Source organism: Propithecus coquereli, unplaced genomic scaffold, assembly GCF_000956105.1.
Source record: "Propithecus coquereli isolate 6110/MARCELLA unplaced genomic scaffold, Pcoq_1.0 Scaffold2085, whole genome shotgun sequence".
NCBI classification, from domain to species: Eukaryota; Metazoa; Chordata; class Mammalia; order Primates; family Indriidae; genus Propithecus; species Propithecus coquereli.
Window position 1 is genome coordinate 95972 of NW_012145912.1, and position 7500 is coordinate 103471.

Consider the following 7500-nt stretch of genomic DNA (forward strand, 5'->3'; position numbering starts at 1 on the left):
TTAGGAGGAGGAAGCGATAACATTTGTTCTTAGCACAAAGGCAGCCCCCTCGGCGATGGTGGCGGGAGCTCTGACTGTCACTGCTGAAGGCACACTGGGCCTTCGTCCCCACCGAGGCTCTGAAAGTCACTTCCCCGGCAGTCCCGTCTCTTCCAGGGTGCTCAGGGCTGAGCACCGGGCTAAGGGGCGACGACGAAGCCAAACCTCTCTGAGCCCCATTTCCCCTTTATAAACTGGGAGTGATGCTACCCGTCTGGTCTACTCACAGGGGGTGCCGTGGGGACCCCGTCTGGGCTCTGGGGGTACAGAGACGAGCAAGGCAGGTGGGGTCTCTGCCCTTCTGGGGCTTACACTTTAGTGGAGACGGGTAATCACCAAGGAAATGTATGAGTAATATAATTTCAAATGTATATTGAATGTATGTATTTAATATATAGAGAGAATATATAGAGAGAATGTATATATACACATTCTTTCTCTATAATATATATATATATATAGAGAGAGAAACCATATATATATAGTGCTAAAGATGTGCCTACATGTTTTTATTCATAGTTCATTGAATACTCAAAATCCGTATTTTTACCCACGGCTCACAAACAACACACTGAGATTCCGAGAGAATCGGTGCAATTGATCAGCCCCAGAGCAGGTAGCTGGACCCAAGCCAGGCCCGTTTGTACCGAGCCGTGTCCTTTGGGGGCACCTCACTGCCCCTGTTCAAACGCAGCCACTTCTGGAAGAGGGAGGGCATTGAGCCCAGCAGGCCGTGTGCTCCGCAGTGAGAACAGGTTTCCTGGAGCTCTGCGGGGACAACGACGGCCCCCTCAGGTTTGCCCCCGGCCAGCCTGGATCCAGGCATCGCCGGCTCGCACCAGGCCAGCTGAGTGGCTGGCATTTGTTCTAGACTCTCCCAAGTTTGCCTGTATGCAGCTGGCTGTGAAGATGGTATTTTGATACCTCTGACAGCACCTTAGAAAGAAGAGACAGTGAAATGGGCTGGACTTGGAGAGATGTATTGTAGCTTGGCCATTTGGGCTGCTGTAGTGTGAACAGAGTCTTGCGACAAGCACAGATGCAGACAGACCATTGCTAGGAGGCCATTCCAACAGTCCAGGAAAGAGAGATGGACAGAAGTGTTGCCACCTCTTCAGTTGCCTGGACACTCATACGGGGCCTTCCAGGGTTGGGTCCTCACCCCAAAATTTGACTTTGTCAGTGCTCACAAAGGCGATTAGAGGTCTGACATGTGATAACTAAATTGATAACAAACTGATGTATAAACCTGAATGCTAATTCATCAATTTGTGGGTGAGGATGGGGATAGATACCTTTCCCAGTGATTAAAAAAAGAATCCGAGTTTTGGATTCAGGTATATTCTAGTTCTGCAACGTCCTGACTGCTTGATATGGAAAAGTTACTTAGCCTGTGAGTCTCAGTCTCCTCTTCTGAAATCAGTCTACTGCGTCAGAGAGATTCCTAGGGAAGGATAACTGAGTTAATTTATGTCAAGAGCCCAGCATAGAGACTGTACCAAAGTAGCTGTTCAATAGAGGGGAGGTATCATTGTTATTGAAAACTTATTAGAAATTAGCAGATGGCATGGTAAGAGTGATTCAGAGCTGGGCGTGGTGGCTCACACCTGCAGTCCCAGTTACTCAGGAGGCTGAGACAGGAGGATCCCTTGAGCCCAGGAGTTTGAGGTTGCAGTGAGCTAGGCACTCTTGCCCAGGCAACAGAGTGAGACTCTGTCTCAAAAAAAATAAAAAATAAAAATAAAATAATTCAACAACCAACTTTTAGCAGCATGGGGTTGAGCTCTGGTTTGCAGCCTTTGCCAATTTCTGTGGTGTAAATATTCCCTCTCCGTGCCAATTTCAAACCTGCCACCTGACATCAGCCAGCCCCCGAAATTCCTGAACATTGAACAGTCGGCTCCTGACACACACTGATCCTGCCTTTGGGGCGCGAACCAGCCCCAGGCGTCAGTCTCAGCTCTCTCGCTTACCAACCGTGTGACCTTGGGCACGTTACTTCGCGTCCTGGAGCCTGGCTCATAGAGGGCGTCGTGATGTTTGTTTTCTTCCCTCCCGGTTGCCATGTAGGACACCGCCCTTGCAGTATCACTCCCTGGCTGTGTCTCGTGGGTGGAGGCGAGGACAGGAGACAGTTGGTTATGCTTAGAGAGGCGGTGGACGAAGCCGCCTTAGCTTTTTCTGGGAACATTTCCAAGAAGAGCCTGGACTTTTAAAAAAATGTGGGAAGATCGGGGGAAGTTTGACAGATGGAAAGGAAGAATTGCCGTCTAAAAGGAGCTCGATGTGGGGAAAATACAAAATAGGAATTTGAAGAGCAGATGGTGGAGTTCCCCCAAACGTTGGCTTCACAGAGACGAGGGCAGGAGGCAGATGTTGTCCTTGGCACACAGGGAGGCGAGTGGCCGGCGGGGCCTGAGTCTTATTTCTGTGCATCCACAGCGGCCCAGCCCCTTGGGGTACCATGCCGTGGAGATTAGGCGAGTTGCAGCGTCAGTGCATGGCTGTGAGCACACCCAGGTGTCTTACCTGCAGGTTCAGTTTCCTCGTCTGTAAAATGGGGCAATAAGCCTGGCAGGGAAAGGCGTCCATACAGCGCTCAGGAGATGGCGGTCAGAGAGGCAGGAGGAGAACTGGGGAGAGCTAAGGGAGGGGTGTGAAGGCCCTCCTGTGGCTTCTCAGAGCCTTCCTGCCACCGCGCACTGCGTCCTCCCTGGGGGGAGTTCTGGCCATTTTGTTTTCGCCTCCGCTTCCCTTTCTGCAGACGTGTTGGGCCGTACGCCGGCCCGTGCCGCAGCTCTGCCTCGTTCCTGCAGGGCCTCGGCCTCCAGCCTCGCCCTTTCTCCTTCCTTACCCTTCGCCCGCTCCCTCTGGAGTCTAGCGCCCACCCTTGGCAGGGCACCCATGATCACAGTCTTTGCTTTGTTCCCCTGCTGACGACAGTTCAGCTAGCAGTGACGCTTTGACACTGAGGCCACCAATTTGGACCTGCCCCAGCGACTGCCCCTCTGGCTCTGCTCCGTGGACATAAGGTGTGGCCATGCCGTTTCTGGAACCAGTGGTCTGAGCCCGAAGGCCTCTCTCCAGGCCTTTCTCAGGGATTCCCCCACCCCGGAGGCTGTGGCCTAGTGACTTCCCAGCCAGCTGCACTGGCCCGAGGCCAGCTCTGTGGACAAGCTGCAAGCCCACCCCCCGGTCTGCACCAGGGAAAGTGAGTGAGCCATGACAGTCACTGTCCGGAACTTGTCACAGCCGAACGTGAAGTGTTTAGCAATTTCCAGCGCGATCTTTGGGACGCAGAAAGCGATGGAGCTCTAGGTGGAAGGGAGTCGTGAACGCTCCCAGGCCCGTCCGGGGATTTCCCTGCGGGCTCCGATCTTGCCTGGGAGAACACGTTGACTTCTGGGTTGACCTCAGGCAAGACGGACATTTTCCACATGAGGCACTGTGGAGGCAAAAGCCCGCGCTTCCTCCCTCTGCGATGGAACACCCTGAAGGTTCGTCCCGACAGCGGGTGCATGCCTGCTCTCCACGGTCCTGGTTTCCTCGCTGCCATAACAAAGACCACACACCAGGGGGCTTAAACCACAGAGGTCCGTTTCCTCACGGTTCTGGAGATTAGAAGTCCAAGACCAAGTGTCACAGAGATGGTTTCCCCCGAGGCCTCGCTCCCTGGCTTGTGAACGGCCGTCTTCTCCCTGCGTCCCCACATGGTTGTCCCTCCCTGTGTGTCTGTGTCCACATTTCCTTTTCCTATAAGGACACCAGTCAGATGGATTAGGGCCCACCCTATGACCTCATTTTACCTTAATCGCCTCTTTAAAGACCCCAACTCCAAATACGGTCACATTCTGAGGTCCTGGGGGCTAGGGCTTCAACATATGAATTTTGGAGGGACAAAATTTAGCCCATAACAAGCACCTGCTTCCCAGGGTTCTTCTATATAAGATGATGTTCCATGAATCACGCTGTGTTCACGGGAGCGGCAGCGCATGGACAGGTGGGCACTTCTGTCCTGGCCCCTCACCCCCTGCCCCAGCTGAGTCTCCAGAACTAGCTGGCGGCCCCGGCACCCTCCCCGATGGCCCTCCGGGAAAGAGTTGCACGTACTGTGCAGTCCTGTGGGTTTGTGAGGCCACAGGCTTTGTCCAGGAAACAGATGTGGAGTGGCCAAGCCACGGACACTTGGTCCACTGAACAACAATGACAGTGTGGCTGATGCCAAAGATGCGTCCAGACAAGTTCCTTGGGGGTGGGCCATAAACAAGTCCATCTGATGGCCTCCGTTGTTGGTTCCTGAGCCCCCGCAGGGCAAGGGTCACCCCCTGTTGAGCATCCAGTGAGAAACCCAACTCCTGAACGGATCCTAAAGTCGGCCTAAAGTGGCTTTTCTGGTCTCTTCTCGCGGGTGGAGTCAGCAGCACTGACTGGACCGAAACCATGTGCCCAGAGCCTTGGATAGAACGGAGAGTGCTTTGATGATGTGGTTTCTTGGAAAGTGGCAGGGTCAGGGTTTTGACCACTGCCAGCCAGGCCCCCTCCTTACAGGATCATCTCTGTCCCCGCAGCTGGCAGAGAGGGGGGCACAACATGGGCATGAGGCCCCCACTCATGCCCCTGGGCTCTGTCCAGCCAAAGACACTCTTTTTGGCCTCTGCCGAGCATCCTGTGCACAGACCAGGTGGCAAAAGTTCCCCTCGTTCTTTCTCCTCTACCTGGAGCATTTTCACAACGCCAAGGACGTGGCCTGGCATTCGAGGACCTGGAGGACCAATGGCTGGGCACTGGAACAGCTCCCGCCACCGGAGAAGGCCGATGACGTTCCTTACAAATGACCTGGGGAAAGGTGCTTCCTGGCACCGCTGGAAGGCCGAGCTGACAGAGGGACCAGACAGAGGAAGGCTAGAGCGCCAGGGCCCCCCATGTGGCAGGACGCACACGCCATCTTAGATCGGATAGTCAGTGGTTCTCGGTCATTCTCAGGATGACTCTGGGCGAGCCACCCAGCCCGCTGCACGTCTGTTCTCTGTGGGCTGAGCAGGTTGAAGCAGATGGTCTGGAAAGCACCCCTGGATAGAAGGTTTGGCCATTTATAACTTTCGAAGTTGCAAATAGATGAAGCAGAGACAGAAGACCAGGGCAGGTCCCAGCCAAGCGTTCATGATCAGTCTTCCATGGGACCGTGTTCCAAGTCCCCTGCTAATCCAGCAGAGATGTCTTACAACGGCGGGGAGCATTTGTGCTGCACCCTAGAGAGAAATTCCAGAAGCACCAACCTAGAGCCACAGCAGCGCCCAGTCGGCTGCAGTGAGAGTGGTTCCAGCCACACCGCTGTGACGTGTGCAGCGGGAGCAGACCACCTGTCCGCCAGACCACAGCCACAGACCTAGAAATGGCACAGGTCACCTGGAAGGTGGAAAAATGAAGAATTGTATTTGGCCTTGCACCCCGTGATTGGTGAACATCTGAATTCCTGTTTACTTGTATTTGGTGTGGACGGGGCTCCTGTCGCAACACACAGAAGGGAGAAGTCAGAATAGTGAAGGCTGGGGGGGTCCCATTTCTGCACCCCAAGTCTGTGCAAAAGCATGCTCAGAATTCAACCGGATTAGACCACACTCCAGAGAGAGCTGAGCTGCTTTGTCTTGCTTTGCGAGCTTGGCACGTGTGCTTTTCTGAGCGAAGGCAGTAAGGAAAGTAATAGAGTTTGCTTTATTAGAAGGAACACAAATTCGTTTTCCCACTCAGCTTCCATAGAACTCCCCATCCGATTACTAAGGCTTGGCCGTGCCCACCGGAGGCATCGATATCAACATGAAGAAATGAGTTCAGCTGGAGGGCGGTGATGTCACGCAGATGTTAAAAGGAATTTTCAGAGGGTGTTCCAGTGTTGGGAACAAGCCTGGTACCAGCCATCAAGATATGATCGCACATTCCCTGCCCTGCAGAAACCTACAACCTAAATCATGTCTCTCCTGAGAGGACCCATTCCCCTCCCTGCTCCGACCTAACAGCACAAACCCAGCTGGACTCTCAAAGCTTAGCTGGCTAACATGCATGGCCTCTGCAGACACAGGTGACATGCCTATGTGTGCCATGAGTAAGGTGGGACACGTCAGTGTCATATTTGGAACTTTCCAGAGAAGCGAGAGGAAAATTGCCATCAATGCTCATTAGATATTTTCCAGATTGGTGTCCATGGAGAAATTGGGATCACGTGGCCCCTGTTTGTTTTAAACCTTGGTTGTTATTACAAAAGTGACACTTGTTCATTGTAACTGTTAACCATCAAGGTGTCTTCTATGCCTGTGCCAACATTTTTCATTGAGCAATATTGTTCTGCAAGCTGGGACTCCGAGCATCCACGGGCGATGATGGGGAGGGGCTTTGTGGGACAGGGGAGGCCGAGCAGGCGCTGGCGAGCGTGCGTGGCAGAGGACTGGGATTCTGCACTGGGGTTTGGAGTCCTGGGGAGGTAGGCAGAGCCCGGGGGCAGACAAGCGGGAGCCTAGAGGTCTGGGGGGTTAATTAGTCTCTTGATGAACGGGACTGCTGGATTCGATCTCGGAGTTTAAGAGAGAAAACGACTAGGTCACTTTGATTTCAGCTGGGAAGAACGTCCTAGGGTCATTGTGCTCTGTGGCAGGGCAGGGAATTCGGCGAGGAGAGCGTTGCCAATGGGATGGCGTTCAGGCCCCCAGTTGCATTTCATTCAGAAATTTTAGGAGAAAGGACCAAGAAAAGAGGCTCTAGATGGACAGAGAGTGGCGCTAACGCGTGAGGAGTTGGGGCGGGTGCTGGGGGAACCCTGGTTGGGAGGAGATTGTCTGATGACGCTCGGCCAGTGACGGGTTGTTCTCCTGTGGATTTGGAGAGACTCCAATAATGATTCATCGTGTTTTATTTGGTCTGGTTACAAATGTCAAGTAGGCAGCATTAGAAATAAAACTTCTTTATGGCTGTTCAAGTATCACTTGGAACTAGATACCTTCAAACTCTCTGAATATTTGCCTGCCGGGGGAGAAATGCAGGGGAAAGTGCAGAGTCCTCGGAAGGCTCGCCAAACCAGTGAGCAGAGAGGTCCCCAAAGCGTGAGCTCCAATGCTGTGCGATTTGGAGGGAAGCCAGAAAAGGTCAGGGCCTCACCAGTCGAGGCTTAAGAGAACACTGAGCAGAGGTTGGTGGGAGAAAGGAACAGGGTTTGTAGAGAGGCTACGAGAGACCAGAATGAATGAAAAAGGTGGCTGGCGAAATGGGTGGGATATCCCAGCGTCCTTGGTCACAGGGGCCTTAGGTGGCAGATGGGGGAGAAGCTAAATGGAAGAAGGTTCAGGAACTGGCTCCTTGGGAGCTGGGGTGAGATGAGGAAAAGGCAGAAGAGTGAGTCCAGTGCCTTCTCGGGAGAACAGTGGAACTCGGGCAGTGAGTAAGCCGCTGGTCTTTGCAACTGGTGATCCCTTC

At 53.3% G+C, this 7500-nt stretch overlaps 1 protein-coding gene across 1 annotated transcript in view; it reads left to right on the top strand.

The window, feature by feature from the left end:
• The window catches only part of XKR6 (XK, Kell blood group complex subunit-related family, member 6), a 17721-nt gene that overhangs the window by 7021 nt on the left and 3200 nt on the right, over positions 1–7500 (top strand). The gene's annotated exons all lie outside the window — the stretch shown is intronic.